This window comes from Tursiops truncatus, chromosome 3 (genome assembly GCF_011762595.2).
Source record: "Tursiops truncatus isolate mTurTru1 chromosome 3, mTurTru1.mat.Y, whole genome shotgun sequence".
NCBI classification, from domain to species: Eukaryota; Metazoa; Chordata; class Mammalia; order Artiodactyla; family Delphinidae; genus Tursiops; species Tursiops truncatus.
The window spans coordinates 32,687,191-32,704,249 of NC_047036.1; the positions used below are offsets into that span (position 1 = coordinate 32,687,191).

The 17,059-nt window shown below is 34.2% G+C and overlaps 1 long non-coding RNA gene across 1 annotated transcript in view; it reads right to left on the reverse strand.

Moving 5' to 3' along the window:
* Window positions 1-622: 622 nt before the first annotated feature.
* Window positions 623-17,059, reverse strand: part of LOC109549035 (uncharacterized) — a 589,831-nt gene continuing 573,394 nt past the window's right edge. Inside the window, exon 8 of the long non-coding RNA XR_002175173.2 lies at window positions 623-666. This is a non-coding gene — a long non-coding RNA (uncharacterized lncRNA). The remainder of the gene's footprint in view (window positions 667-17,059) is intronic.

A 17,059-nucleotide genomic window follows, 5' to 3' on the forward strand; every position in this document is an offset into this window, starting at 1 on the left:
CGGACGCGCAGGCTCAGCAGCCATGGCTCACGGGCCCAGCCACTCCGCCGCATGTGGGATCTTCCCGGACCCGGGCACGAACCCGTGTCCCCTGAATCGGCAGGCGGACTCTCAACCACTGCGCCACCAGGGAAGCCCTAGCTTTTACTTTCACTGTAGTTTACATTTCTAATGTAACTATGTTCCAAGGTTTTATATTCTATGTACATTCACATGGTATCTTTAATCCTTTAGATAGCTACTGACAACAGAATACAAATTATGTGAAATTTTAAAGTATAACAATATATAGTGATTGGAACTCATTTAAACATCACTGGGACATCAATAGAATGGCACATGCGCCAAAATAATTTAATATACTGTCTTTGATATTTCATTGACTTTTAGTGAAGCCTTATACGTATTTTTCATTTTATTGTTTTGAATGAGTGTTAATCAATGTAGGAGGATGGGGCATCTTTTATTAAATAGTTTGTGGTTTGATTTATACCTTTTAAATATACAGACATATGGTACACAGGCCTTCATTTGTACTCTTGACCCAGGCCCTGCAAATGTTGAGACAGTCTAACTTTTGACAGCTTAGATATAGCGTGAATCTTACCTTTTCCAGACGTATGGAAAGGGCTGTTTTTCTATGTTTGTTTCATTAATGTGAGAATCCTGAAAACAACAACAACAACAACATACTTTCTAATTTATTTTGTATAGAAATCAACTCATACAATGTTCTAAAGTTGTGAGATAAATTATTTAAAAGTTGTTTTAAGTGCTTTTTTAAATATGAGAAGCTATTTATAATTTCAGTGAAGACCCTGGGTATTGAGTTTGGAATTATCTAGTAATATACCACCAATAAAGCAGAGCTCACGAACAATCATTTTTAAACTGATTATTCACTGATCTGATATACACTGTATGTCTTTTTTTATGAGGGAGTTCCATGTGACATATTCCTTCCATTTGAAGAATGAAGATTGAGGCTGTTCACAGAGGACCTCAGGGAAGAATCTATCTCATCAGTCATTACTTCTCTCCCTCCACCCAATTGGTTGGTCTCTTTGACTCATTCTTCATGATTCAAGATGTGAGTCTGTCTAACTCTGCCAGAGATGCTTGGTGGGGTCCCATGTTTCAGTGGACATCTCTGATATCTGACTCATTTGAAAACTCCCTCCTTTTGATATGAATTCCATAGTATATGTTGAAAGGTTCTATTGTTAGTTTTCCTTTCTCTTTTTTATATAAGCCCTCAACTTGCCTGCTTTTGAATTGTTTCAGTCTTTACTTTCAAACAAATCGTAATTTGTAAATTTTTACCTACCTTCCACAGTTCCAAGTTCAAGTAGCTTCACCAGGCATGGAGCCAGGGCATTAGGGTATGATACCTTGTTATTAGATAAGAGACATGGTGACTAGGCTTGCTCAGCCTTTCTTCATAAGTTCTTTGTAAGAATCTTACTTCTCTGGGCCTCTTACAGTCTGTAAAATAGTGACTGAATGGGCCTTTATGTCTCTTAAAACGCCAACATTTTTTGAATCATTACTATTCTTTTAGGTACTTTGGTACTCATTTATCAATGAAAGAATAATTGATACATAGTTACTCCAATATGTAAGTTGATAATACAAGGAAGAAGTAAAAAAATAAACTTTCTAATTTCAAGAAGTGTTACACAGTTTTAGAATTCTAGGATAATGTAATGTTCTTTTTTGTCTGTGTGACTGTATAAGAATAGATCTTTTCATGTCCCCTTCTTAATCATTATTCATTGAAGAGCTCTTGTATAAGACTATCCCTCTATCAATGATCCTTATTCTATTGAGATGTTATTCAGCTCCAATACACTGCCATATTTTTATTATAAGAGCTTTATTGAGATGTAATTCACATATCATACATTTAAAGTGTACAATTAAACAGTATTTTAGTATGACCAAAGACATGCTACATCACATAGTCAATGTGAGATTAAACCATAGTTTTATACAGGGATAGGTTGATGCAACAAATTAGAAGCATACTTTCTATTTTACTTATGTTTTGAAATAACACCCCCCCCCACCTCTGCAACACACACACACACACACGCAACACCCTTTTTACTGGATTGGAGAAAATAGCAAGAATGACATGGATGCATAATGTTTTTTTACCCATGTATTGTGTTTCTATCTTTGAGAAAATAACATTGTATTACATCTGATGTGACATAATGAAATACAAGTCAGGTTGAGTATGGGTAGAATCCATTGACCAATTACAAAACAGAAGAGGTCTCCTGGGTGCTAAAATATCCAGGTTTTAGCTGTAATGATCAAGGGCAACTTTGTACCTCCAGGTCTGTCCCATGTTTCTATCTTTAAATACATACACACATACATGCATACATACTGCCATTTCTATACAATGTATTTTGTTCATTCTCCTCCAGATATCAAGTAGTAGTTTTATGTACTTTCATCCTGCTCTAAGTATTCATTATTATTTTCAGAGACTTTCAAAAACAACATTATTCAAACTGGGATACATGTATCCCAGGGGTATATAAAGACTTTCCATGTGGTAAGAGGGCAAGATATTAATTCTAATGGGAAAATGTTAAGATAATCAACTACTGAATCTTCAACATTTACTCCTAAATTTTATCTCCTAGAATATAACTCCCTGAGAACTCATCTGTGGTTCAAATATCCCCTTCAAAATCACTCGTCCCTCATTTTTACACAGTAAAGGCACAGCTCTCACCCATATTCAGTCTTACTTTACCCATGGGCATGTATCAAAACTTTTGTGGCACCAAACAAAGAGAGATATATTGGTGAGAGTGATGTGAAAATGAGTAACTCTAATGAATAGGTAAGAAATCATTTTTGCAAGTCTAGTGGTTTGCAATTCTTTACTTTCAAGAGCATTGAAGGAAGACATAATAAAAATGTCAGCCATTCATCATTAAAAATATTTTCAATGAAAGATTCTTAGGTGGCTTTTGGCATAAAACTTGGATGAAATGTAAAGAATTGATTGATAGTACACTAGAAAAACTCTTTGCATTTTTATTTACTTAGTATGTGAACAGAATTTCTCAGCCCTTACATCTATAAAAGCAAAAAATAGGAATAGAATTTATGCTGTCTACTCTAGCAAAAACTAATGTTATTCATAAACACATTAACTCATTAGTGAATAAACCAACACAAATCAACAGCAGATGCACTTCCAAAAATACTTTTTATGATTAGTATTTTGTTTCAAGTTTATATTTACATCATTTTGATCAATTATGAACTAGCAATAATTGTAATGACTTTTTAATTCAGAAGAACTTTCTTTTTAACACTTAGAGATTTGTGGGTCACAGAATTTAAAAATTTTAATTCCAATATGTACATATTTTTCTTAAGTAAAAGTCTGAGTGATGAGTATAAGATTTGCAAGCATGAAATTATATTACATTAGGATAAAATGCTATATAGGAACTAGGATGAAAATTGTAGCTCATGGAAAAAAAGAGATATAAAGGTTGAAGACATTGTTTATGCATTTGTAAATGATAATGGTGAGTATGGAATCATCATGGTATTTAGACTGCAGGAGATACATTTAAGAGTATTACAGTAGCTTTATTTTAAAAGTCAATATTTACAATACGTTGGAATTCATATCTTTTGCAACTAATTAAACTTTCGTTGAAAAGTTATTGATATCGATTTGCAAATGTGTGTGGGATGTTTTCTTCAATATTCCTTTAGGAGTAAAAAAGCAAAACTTTTGGAGACTCTAATCTATTGACTAACTCATCACGTATCCTTCAGACCCTTTTAAATATAAAGAGTGAATGAGCCTGGGTAGCTAAACTACCCAGATATCCTCTAGACATCATGATTTTTTGAAATTATTAAATATTTTCTTTAGTGTAGTATAAACATCAAATATTTTCCTTTAAATGAGATATTTCATATTTGAATGAAAATTAACTTTACTATCATTCTGGGGTTACTCAGCAAAGTTGTGCTTTAAGATATGTCTGTGGTGCCTTCACATTGAATTAATGGTGTTCACTGCCCTCACACCTGCCATAATTTCTAGGTCATGGTTCTTTCATAATGTTTCTCTGGTTCTCCAGAACTCCAAATTCATCTTAGCCTTGCTGGGCAGAGATTTATACTTCTACACTTCATATTTTACTGAAATCACACCCTTGTGGGCTTTTAAAACTTATTATTAATTACTTTGTTTTTGGAAAGTTCCCGTTATTTCCCAGAAGTCCATAGTTTTAATTATTATTTGATAAACATTGCATAGAAAAGAATATTCTAACTTGCTCAAGAATCCTAAAAAGATGATATTATATATAATGATAATTATAACACGAGCAATATCACAAACAACAGATAGAAAATTTACCCAAGGCAACATGACAACTAAGTGGCAGGGTAATTTGCTACCAAAACCTAAACTCTTAACTGTTATACCAAAGTAGTAGCTGCAGTTATTACTAGGATCCACATACAATATTACACATATAACTGGCCTTCCAACTTTCTAACCTTTTAAAATCTAAATTTATTAATTTAAGTTTTAAGTGGCTAGGTCATAAAAATAATATAATTAGGAATAAATGGTCAAATCTCATCCATCGTAGATGGAAGATCACAGATTTCTCCTTTCATGTGGTCTATTTGTCTTCAAAATGATGCCACTGCTTATATTGCAGACCAGTGTGGCCGGAACTGGGCAAAGGACCACCACTCCTAAAAGGCTTAGAGGTCTAAATTCTTCTAACTGACATTATATTAGAAAGTCACCTTTATTATTAAACTGTATTACTGGAAAGGCAGAGAAATTAAACGTTCTTTACTGCTGAAGAGGTTTTTTTTCCCTCTTTGCAAGCCTGAGTTCCCAAACCAGTGTGAAATCAGATTTTGTTGTTTACATTGGTCTTAAATTTAAAATGTCATAAAATGTTTTTTAAAGTTGATTTATGCCATCTCCAACCATGCCAAGGGGAGAAAAAAGACGATCAAATTTTGTACTTGAAGTACATAATTCCTTTTACTACCACCACTCTGAAATATTTTTTTTAAATAGTCATGGGAATGGCAAAAACCACTTTATCCTCTGAAACAAACATGATGGAATCAAATAAAATGATTTTTGATAGTTTTTTCCCTTTACTGAGAAAGTGTTTAATCAAGTTGTACTTCCATTGCATAACACTACATGTTCCCCGGAAATATCTTTCACGTAAAATACCATTAAGCATTATTCTGAAATTATCACAATAGAAAAATGATTCTATAGATAGGGCAACCGTAGAACAATAAGAGTTAGGAAACAGGTTTCAGGACTAGAGTGAAATATTAAATGAAAACCAGCCTACATAGGCCAAAATTGGAAGAAGAGAAAAGCTGGAAGTTGGCTAATAAAGAGAGAAGTCCCAGAAATAAAAAAAAAAATAAAAGTCATATTTTGTGCTAAGACAAAAAACAATGGACAAATAGTTTTGAAACTGAATTCTTCTTTCCTCGGTTTTAAGAAGATGGGTAGAACATTAATGATTCTGTACAAAATGGAAGACCAAAAAATCACCTTTTGTGAAATTTGTGCTGAAAATATGTTTAACTCTAGTGCTGACTTGTTCTTAATTGTAATTTGATATCTTTTTAGAAAGAAATCAATATATACATTGGGCTTCATACACAGAAATTTATGAAGGATTGTGGAGTTAAAGGGAAACTTCAAGATGAAGTCCAGCCCTCATTCATTCATTCATGCATTTATTTAATATTCCATCATTCACTCAGCAAATATATTCTTCAATAACTGGGGACAGATCAGTGAATAAACAGATAAAAATCCTTACTTGTAGGCTGGTAGGGAGATACAAACAACAAACAAGTAAATATATAAAGCAGCGATAAGGGCTCTGTAGAAAGAAAAAAGGTAAGGAATGGTGATAAAGAGAATGGAAATAATTGCATTAGTAAATAGGATGTTGGGAGGAAGGTTTCACTGAGAAGATGACATCTGAGGAAGATCTGAAGAAGGTGAGGGATGACACCTGTAGATACCTAGTGCAAGAGTTGCTTAGAAGCAACAAATGCAAAGAGCTCAAGATAGTGGTGTGCCTGTCATCAGGGCAGGTACCAGGGGTATAGAACCTGCCAAAAGGTCAACTCTGGGCAGATACATTATTAAAAGATGTCTTATTATATGGACTGATGCAGGATTTCAGTCAGGGCCACCCTTAGGTTGTATGGGGTTCCAGGCAAATAATTTTTGTGGTCTCTGTCTTTATAAACAATTTGATTAATTGGTATTACATTTTAATTGGTCTGTGCCTGAAGATTTAGAATAATGAGTAGATAAGAGGTACTTATTTGTTTATTGGGAGCAATCATCCTGGCTACAGATGCGCAGAGATTATTATTCAGCCTCTTTGTTCCCAGCTCCTAGTACTCATATCCTTACAAGAGGCACTTTCTCCCATCCTGTTAATTCCATTGCCTGTTTCATTTGCCCTGCTGCCTAGTCATCAATTCAATCTCTAGCCCTTGGCAAGATTCTGTACAATTACTGTGCAATTTTATTAGACCAACTAGTGTACTTGAAACAGTGACACCAGTAAGAAGATTATTGTAATAATCCAGGAGATTGATGATAGTGATCAACTGTGTCAAATACTGCTGAGACATCAAAAAATATGAGGTCTGAGGAATGATCATTGGATCATCAGCCTTCCCTGAATGTTCATGTTGACTAACGTGTGAACACCACAAAAAATAGAAAATTCCTTGCTAAAGTACTCATTCTATATTTCCACAGCTCTGGATGTTGCATTTCTGCTTACGGTACGCAATGTCTAAAACTGAAAGTTTAATCGCCTGGTGAGTCCATGAACTAGTTTAGTTTTTAATCTTCTGAGAGTACCGCAAAGAACATATCAACATGGAAAACCTTCCTCCTTTGTTGAATCTGTTAGTAAAGGAGAGATTCAGCTGAGATTTTGGAGACTGGTCCAAATAAACCTTAAATTCTTGTTCACTTTCTTAGTTTCCTAAGAAACGAATCCATTGTTGTTTTTTGCCAAGGGCCAGAGATCGAATTGGTGATTTAGGCAGCAGGGCAAATTAAATAAGCAATGGAATTAGCAGGATGGTAAAAAGTGGTCCAGGTAAGGATTTGGGTACCAGGGGCTAGAAATGAGGGGGCTCTTATAGTAGTTCCTGCCCCACATCTACAACCAGGGTGACTGTTGACACTGAGCCATGAACCTGGTTAGGCAAGTGGTACCTACATGCTTTTTGCTTTGGGTCATAGTTAATTTCAGAATGTGGGTCAATTCAACTCATAAATAGAGGTAAATAGGCACATTTGTCAGGCAGTATCTGACATTAGAAACTGGTTAGAGAGGCCATAATTGTGGAATGATGCCCAATAACAGAAACTTGGAGCTAGGCCTTCCTTATGATAGCAGAAGTATATGCTATATGTAAAACAGGGCTGTTATATGGTTTAGATGCACTAATATATGTGAACTATTTTATTATATAAATTTAAAATGGTATTATGATAGTTCAGAGAGAGTTTTCTTTTATATCTGACATATATATTATGGCATTTTCAAGCCTGACTTGAGATATTTCTGGAAAATGAGGTACAGAACACAAAATATCAATCAAAGCTGCAGATAGTAGATTTTCCTCTTTGTGTTTTATTTTCTTAAAAAATTTTTAAGAAATTACTTGAGAATTTGGTTCAGGTTATAAATAAGAAGCATCCAGGGATAAGACCCATCTATGAGTCAGCATGAGTCAGTAATTCAGTAAGCCTGGGAACTGGAAATGAGTTGGAATGTAATGGATTTCTAGTGCTTAAATGTGAATAAAGCTTTCTGAACGCCTGAAATTGCAAATGTCTGTGGTTGTCTGTTTGAAGATGATTTTGTAACACAAAGAAATTCAGGGAAAGGTCTTTCATACAGGACAAAAAGCGGCTACCCTGTCACATTAAGAGAAATATTTGACTTGGGTAACTCAAATATGATGAAGTAAGAAGTTCTATCATGTGAAATCCTGGGGCATCCACAACTAGTGAAAGCTTGGATTGCTGGAAATGAAACTTGAAATAAACCATTTCAGGGACAGATGCCAACAAATTTAATATTATAAAACAATAGGAACTTTGAAGTTTTTTAACACTGTAATATAAAGAGGGGTCCCCACGTATTGAAGGAAGTAGCTAAATTTTATTTCATCTATGTCTTTAGAGCTATAGAGGGTAGGTTCTATGGTGAGGATGGTAAAAAACCTCTAAATAAGTTTCCTGTGAGTTTCTGTTATAGGAGAGCAAACAATCAAACAGGCATATAATTACTCACTCCCAACTACTGAGCTAATTAACTTAGAGATGAAAACAGGGATATTGAGAAGTTATACATTATAAGCAGAATCACATTTAATCACATTTCAAGTAATTAAAAAACCAGAATAACATAGAGACCAATCAGAATGGGTGGCACAATCACCCAGGAAGGGTACCACCTGCAGCTAACCAGTAGAGCCTTACTGGTAATTAATTGCTGAATATTAGTCCAGGTTATGAGTAAATTCATACAGCAAATTAATGATACACATGAGATTTTAATTTCAACCTAGTTTACTAACTCTCCCTGTCATATACACAAATTTTGTTCATCTTTATATGTTGGAATTTGATTCCTATCTCACAAGCTGTTTGGAAAAGTATACGAACTGTTGAGGTTGCCGAGAAATAAATTAAAAAATTTTCAAACAATAGGCAAATTAATTTGAATAAGGGTAAATAATAATGGAGTAAATCACAATTATTTCTCAAGACCTTTGTAAAAGTATGATAGCTACTTATTTGACTCCAGTAAAAAAAAAAAAATAGAAATTAGCTCAGTTTGTAGGATATATTGAGGAGCCTTAGCTAGAGTATATGCTTTCCTATGACTTTGAGTAGTATTCTGTGGTTTGCATTGAGCGCTTGGTTAGAGAGATACGATCAGCGTTGTCGGTTTCTTATTTACGGTGCTGTAATTCTAAAAGCAGCAAACTGGAACTACTGATGTGGCAGCTGATATCTTACCACACTTCTAAATCATAATGTTGGCTGTAAATTAGAGATAGATGATCCTGAATGTATTCCCAAGCTCCTTCAGAACCACTTGTGTTGTAGGCCTGTGCTAAGTTAACAAAAGCTTCACAGTAAACTATGTACCTGAATAGGGAGTTGCAAAATAAATGCTATAGAGAAATAAGTTAGAAGCAGGAGAACTTTTTTAAATAATTATTTTAAATCCGATTTATCATATTAGATAATATGAAAGGCTTTTGATTTTCATATATTTTTACATATTTACAAATTTTCCCAAGACCTATTCCATTTCTTTTCATTCTTATAGAGTACGTGGAAATACGATGGACTCAAAATAGGCAAAGTTCAGTTTTGCAAGAGGAAAAGAGTTCTGGAGATCAGTTCTGCAACCATGAGAATGTGTTTACTACTGAAATGTACACTTAAAAAATGGTTAAGATGATAAATTTATGTATATTTTATCAAAATTTTTTAAACTGCTGAAAGAAAATGGGTAAAAGACAAGCAAAAAGCAATGACATGTGCTTGGGAAACTCCTAAGTCGCTTCACCCATGAAAGGTCCCACAAATAAAATATCTTTAGTCATGTAACTTCTTAATCGGCAGCCTTTAAAGCACCCATAGTAACTTACTCCCTGTAGTTTGGATACATGAGGGCAGAGGCTTTGTCTATTTTGTTCAATGCTATATCCCCATTGCCTAGAAGAGTGCATGACATAGAGCAGACAACAAATAGGACACGTTTCTTATTTTCTATGTTACATTATCTGATAAAAGCTAAAAAAAAAAGTGAATCCATGAGGACAAGTTTTTTATGACCCTCAGTGCTAGAAGAAATGTATTTTAAAGCCCCGGTTTTGAGCATAATATACAGTCCATTTAAAAATATTGTTTATGCAGTTGCATTTTACAATGCCATAAGAGTACCTCACAATACCCCACATATTTTATGGCTTTCTAGAAATTTGGCAGATGTATTGAGCACAGAAGAATTTTGGATTCCAGCAAGACTGGAAATGTCTAAGTTATACCTTGGCATTTTTCTTTACAGCAAGAATCCATTTCAAAATGTTTATTAAGTCAATGAACATCAGGAACCCTCAAAGAGGGAAATTACAATATGCTGTGCTTCCCAAACACTTTTTAATCACAGAGCACTGTGAGAATGTGTATGTGTATAGTACTCGTGAAATATTTCCTGGAAAGAATGTTCTCCAGCCCAGCATTCATTCCACAGAACAGAGTTTGGGAAATCAACCCTCAAAGTTGATTCTAAGGAACTATCTGTTAGGTGAAACCATATTAAGTTTCTACTTAGTCAGTTAATGTGGCCCAGGTGTCCTGTTGGATGATCTAATCAGTTTTAACATTTACAAACTCTCAAAGAAATCCATAAATACCCTTTCAGTATTAATTTAGTCTCGGACACTGAGATGCTTGGAGAAACAGTGTTCTCAGTACAATTTATTTTCAGATCAGACTCAGCCTCCCAGTAGACTCTTCCTTCCTGCTACTTTTTTTCATAGCTCTCCACTATTCATGTCTAAATTTCGACACCATTATTTTTTTATAATATAAAGCCATTCACTTTAATTGCATTTTTCCAACATGAAACTAATGTTTTTCAGTTCAGGAACAGGTAGAAAAGCACTTTATTTTTGGAGTCATGTTTTTGTATTATATTTGAAATCCATCTCACTAAGATTTAGGTGTATCTTCTTTTTTTCCAGTTGATGTGTACTCCATAAATACTATTTAAACTGATGTTTCATTATGGGGTATTACTGAAACATATGATTAACACAATTTATATGGACCAACCCAAAAGCAAATTCTTTTGGTAAAGATAACAATCCTTTCTGTCTTATTTTAAAAGGATATATGTATTTGATTATTTTCATAAAGTAGGATGTAACTGCAACCATGATATTTTAGTTAAGGTGGTGTTGGTAATAACATTATCGATAATTTGGAATTGCCAAAAAGATTTTGTCTATTTATTTTTATCTAATCTTTGTAATTACCCTGTAAGGTAGATATTATTATAAAGTACAAAATGATACTGAGAATCAAAGAAGTTTAAGTGACTTGCTTAAGTATCTACAGTTAGTAAGATAAGCTGAAACTTAAATCTAAATTTACCATGTCCAGTTTTGAGTCCTCTTTCATTAGCCAACAGCTACTTGTGTTCTTGCTAAACGTACGATATAATTCAAAACAATTCAGCAAGTGTATTTGTATGATAAATTCTTAGGAAAGGAATCAATGAATCAAATGAAACATGCATTAAACATTTTGATGTACATTGTCAAAATCTTTTCAAAGGCTGAGCCAATTACATTTTTACACAGGAGTTTCTGTTTACTCGTGCTCTAGACAAATGAATTTATTGTTAAATACTAAAAAATTAACAAATTGTTTTTCCAGTAGTTTTGATTTCTTAAGTGGTGAGTTATCTTGAGGACTTTTAAATGTTTTTACAGACATGTATAGTTCTGTTTTTATAAGATACTCTTTTTTTAGAAAAACTGTTAGTTTTTTTCTTACTGATTTGTAAAAAATCATTGTACCTAAAGAAAATTAGCCTTAATTTATTGGCATATAAATTAGTGTGGAACCAAATTTATCTTTATGATAACACTCTTCTCAGTCACTTGCATTCCAATATATTTTCTCTAGTGGTACAGAAGAGGTGGAATGTTAGCTAATACACTGGGAATTCAACACAATCCGTGGTCTATTTTTTTCTGTGCCTTGCTCTAAGGCAGAGAAAAAAAATAAGCAAATAAGCAAAGCATTATTTGCTTTATTTCCCATCAGATTTTCTTTTATGTCAAAATATGGATATGCTCATGGGAGAGTGTCACACATGCAAAAGTCATCTGCCATGAAAGTCACAGAAGAAAGTTTGAGAAATATTTATCTAGCATATCATCCCATTTCTAATGAGTTGGGGGGGGTGGAAGTGAATAGGTGGGAGGGCAAGAAAACCCATTTGCAAGGACGTGGGTGACTCACTAAGAGTCATGGGATTAATGACCGTCAAGGCCACAGACTAAGACCCTCTTAGAATCCTCGCATTTCTATCCCCACTCTCCTCTGATGCATAAATTCTACTGCCCTGGCATTCCATTTCTTCCTCAGATCCAAGCAAGGAAAAACAGCATCCTAAGAAGCTCTGCAACATTCTTGCTATGGTTTCCCATAAAAATCCCCTTGATAATTAGCTAACACGAAGCATTCACATGAGTTTATTTGGGAATTGGCCGCTGCTGTGTTTTCACTGTTGTTGCTGCTGCTGAAATAGTTTGAGTCTGAAATCATTATGGCTGTGGTTAACATTTCTTTGGCCAGAGGATATTGTGAAAGACTCCATCACCACAGAAACAGATGAATATTCCTCCGCTCATACTGGAAAAAAGTGAGTTGGTGACAGCAGCTCCACTACTTCATGGGAGGCCTCCAGCCGTGACTCAGGCTCGTGAGTTGATGTCCCCAAACAAGATGATCCATTTCCTCTCCTGCTGGTCCATGCGGCTGCTCACAGGATCCTTGTACACTGACCAGTTTCCTTAATTTGAAAAGTTACTTTTCTACCAACTACTTTCCATGTTTCTGCCGGCTTTCTAAAGGAAGGATGCCCTGTTATGCTATCTGGCAAAAAAAACCCCAAAAAACTTCTCTCTTAAAGCTAATGATTAAAATTCCTAGTTTCCAACTCTTGAGCCATAATCTTTTCCTTTAATATTCCAAAATAATAAATGTAATTATAGAAAATTTTCAAAAAACCCAAAGAAATCACCTCCTATGCCAGCATCCCAAAATTAATTCTGTCGACATTGTAGTGGGTAGTTTCTTTCCTATGAATTTGTCTCATGGCCTTTTAAAGATTTGATTTAATTAAAGGTAACCTAAAAGAATACAAGGTCAATTAGTTTTATATACTTAGATGATATAGTATTTTCATTTGGTGAAACATTCATCTCTTAGTGGTGAATCTTTCTGTAAAAATCACTAAGCACTAAAGCTCTTTAGCTTTACTTTGCCCATCTCTAAAATGGGGTTTCATGACCCTTAAATTCTTTTAAAAATTTATACTTTTATGATTCCGCTCAAAGGCAAACAGGGAAATCCCTCAACTCAGTTGTGTGGGAAGCATCAGAACGAGTTAGAAGGTCTTAATTTACCATCTCAGAAACAGAAACAACATCAGACTAAGTGGTTATTTTTAGGTACATATATTTTGGTTTTCAGAGAAACCAAGAAAATGACTCTTCCTTTGCAAGAATGCTATCTGTTGCATAGTTTTATATTTTCTTTTACAATGTGATCACAGTTTTGAAAGGCTTCTGGCCAGTATCAAGACGGTATCTTTCTTTTTCTTGTAAACAATGGCCTCATTATTTTAATGACAGAACATTAGTTCTTTATGGAAACTCAAACAAATCCAAAAAAGTACAAAGAAGATGTAGAAATGTCTCCAAATCCCATCACCACAAAATAATTAGAATTAGCATTTGGTCAACATCATTACAAATATCATCTGTGCATTTATATAAAGAAAAAGATGAACAAACAGACGAACAAAAAGATGGAAAGGAAGTATGACAAATTTACATAGTATGTATATTCCAGCTCTCTATGTAGGATTACTTTTATAATATTGTGATCATTCTATACGCACAATTTTAATACAATTTTAAAGTTTAAATGTACTTGAACCTAATAGAAAAAATAAGGAAACTGAATTTGAAGTGAAGGAAATGCTGAACTTCACTCAGATCAATGCTTCTTCAACCCAAAGGATGGAGGAAATGATTATGAAAAATATAAGAATGTTATAATCATTTTTTCCTTTATTTTTTTAATTTTCTGAAAATTAACTTTTGATATCAAAGGTAAGGAGCTTAGGGTTCTTACATTCTCTCTACCCTTCCTTCCCCTGTCTCATTTTTATTAGTTTTATTATCACTATTATTTTTAAAGATTTTTTAAATTTCTGCAGACATAATTCTTACAGTTGTTTAATATTTGTTGTATGTTCAATTGATTCAATGCTCAACACCAGTTCTTTTCCCAAAGTTTCTCAATGTCTGAGTACTTCATTTTAATTCATCTCTTAATTAGTCTGATTTCATCCACAACATAATATTTCAAGAAGGGCTCTGGTTGTTACATTTCACATATTCTCTTATTTAAAATTCGGGCAAGAGCCCTTTATATGTGAATTATGCCTTTATTATTAGAATAAAGGCAAGAGCCCTTTATATGTGAATTATGATTCTGTTAGATAAAAATTTTGGAATAACAGTTTTTTTCCTCTATGAATTCCACCGTTAAAGAGTCACAGTTGCATCGTATTATCATATATCTCTGTGATAATGGCTGTAAAACACTTAGAACAGTGCCTGGAAAGCTCACAGAATGTCCTATGTAAATGTTTTTCAGTAAATAAAAATCTGAGATCAAACTTTTAAAAAACACTTTAAAAGTATATTGCTTAGTTTGTTCAGATGTTTGAAGGTATTTTTCTTTAGTTTTATACTTCAATACAGTGAGTAGGATATGCTACAATATTGATTATTCTGCATCAGTATTTCTTGGAATATGATGCATCATTTCAAATAGCAGATTAAATTTTCTCTTCATTTTAGGGAATTTTCTTCTTTTATATCTCTGAGTACATTTCTCTACCATATTTATTTCTGCCTCTATTTCAGCGACACCAATTTTGCTTCAATTCTGTTTCTTTCATATTGATGAACATCTCATCTTTTAAATTCCTTTGTATTTTTCTTCCTGTGTTTATTTTGATTACCCTAAACTTTTCCATAAATGTCATTTTTAGTATGTCTTTGTTCTTCTTGTTCTTCTTAATTAATTTATTAAATATGCAACAGTATAGTTTTTGTTAAGATGTTTCCATAGCTCTATAATCACTATTTTCTCTTATTCTATTATTTTATTACATAGTCTTTGATTTCAAATTTTCCAGCTTTATTGAAATGTAATTAACACATAACATTGTATAAGTTTAAAGTGTACAACATGAATATTTGATGCATGTATATATTGTGAAATTATTACCACAATAAGATTAGTTAACACATCTATCACCTCATATAATTACCCATTCTTTGTAATTAAGATCATTTAAGATCTACTCTGTTAGCAACATTCACATATACAATACTGTATTATTAACTATAGTCACCATGCTATACATTAGATTCCCAGAACTTATTAATCTTATAACTGGAAGTTTGTACCCTTTGACCAACATCTCATTAGCCTCAAACCCCAGCCCCTGCCAACCACCATTCAAGTTCAGCTTTTTTTAGATTCTACATATAAGTGAGATCATACAATATGTCTTTCTCTGTCTGACTTATTTCACTTAGCATAACACCCTCAAGTTTCATCCATGCTGTCCCAAATGGAAGGATTTTCCTCTTTTTGTGGTTAAATAATATTTCATTGAATATACATCCACATTTTCTTTATCCAATTATCTGTTAATAGACATTTAGTTTACTTCCATGTCTTGACTATTGTGAATAATGCTGCAAGAAATATGGGGGTGCAGATATCTTTTTGAGATAGTGATTTTGTTACTAAGTCCAAGCTCATACTGCTTGCTGCATGACAGACCAAATCGAGAGAGACAAGGTACTGGGGCAAGGAATAGAGACTTTATTTGGAAAGCCAGCAGACTGAGAAGATGGCAGACTAGTGTCCCAAAGAACCATCTTACCAGAGTTAGAATTCAGGCTTCTTTTATACTGAAAGGGGAGGGGTGTGGCTAGCTGTTGCAGACTTGTTGGTGCCTGCCAGACCTCAGAGGGGATATGATAATCCTTTGTTCTTGTAGCTATCCAAGTAAGACTGGTCACAATGTTCCTGTAAACCTCTAACAAGATGAATGTTAATCTCTGTTCTGCAACTTTTTATCTCTCTGTATATAGCTTTAGAGGTCAAGCCTGGGAAGCAGAGCCTTGAGAATGGGCAATCATGCATATTTCAGGCTATAGGCAACATTATTTTACAAAGGTGCAGAGCCAGCATGACTAAGCACAGGCAACAGAGCACAAAGGTTACAGCTAAAAGGAATACATCCAATATGGGGTCAGGTTTCTTTTCTCTGTTACAATTTCATTTTCTTTTCTATCTGTGTTTTTTTATAGTTCACTGAATTTCATTAAGAGGATTATTCTGAATTCTTTGTCAAACAGTTCATAGATCTGCATTTCTTCAGGGTCAGTTATTGAAGCTTTGTTAGTTTCCTTTAGTGGTGTCAGGTCGGCTTGACTCCTTGTGATCCTTGCATTGGTTTCTGTGCATTTGAGTTTTTCTCCTCCAGCCTTTCTCAACAGTTGAGTGGAGTTACTGACTTGTTCCCTTCCCTTGCGGGCCGTAGGATGTGCTCCACAGCTGCCAGGCATCTCTGGCCAGGCTTCCTGGTTGGATGGGGCTGGATGCTATGCTCAGCATCTGGGTGGTACTGGGAACTTGCTTCTCTGTCCAGCTGTGGCTCTAGAATTGGCTAGAATTGGCTCTGCAGTTGTGATGGCCCACTGGCCAGGGATCCAAATTGATCAGAACTATACCCCAAGCTCCCTGTGTCTTCAAACACAGGGATACAGGTATAAATTCTCAATATTTTATTGAAGAATTTTCTTTTTTAAGTGCCACTCCTAAGAAAATTTAGGAACAGAATCATATTGAAACAGAATCTTGGGTACTTTTCCTCAATAATAATTTCTCAAGCAGTATTAGGTCCTACCTATTTCTTCTGGTGAATGGTTATTGTGATTTTACAATTTCTGGTTCACTTAGGTCTCAGGAGAGACCATTTCTGTAATCTGGCTTTATCCTGACATCTGTACTTGGAAAAGCAAATGGGTTGATTTTTCTTTCCTTTTTCATTTCTTT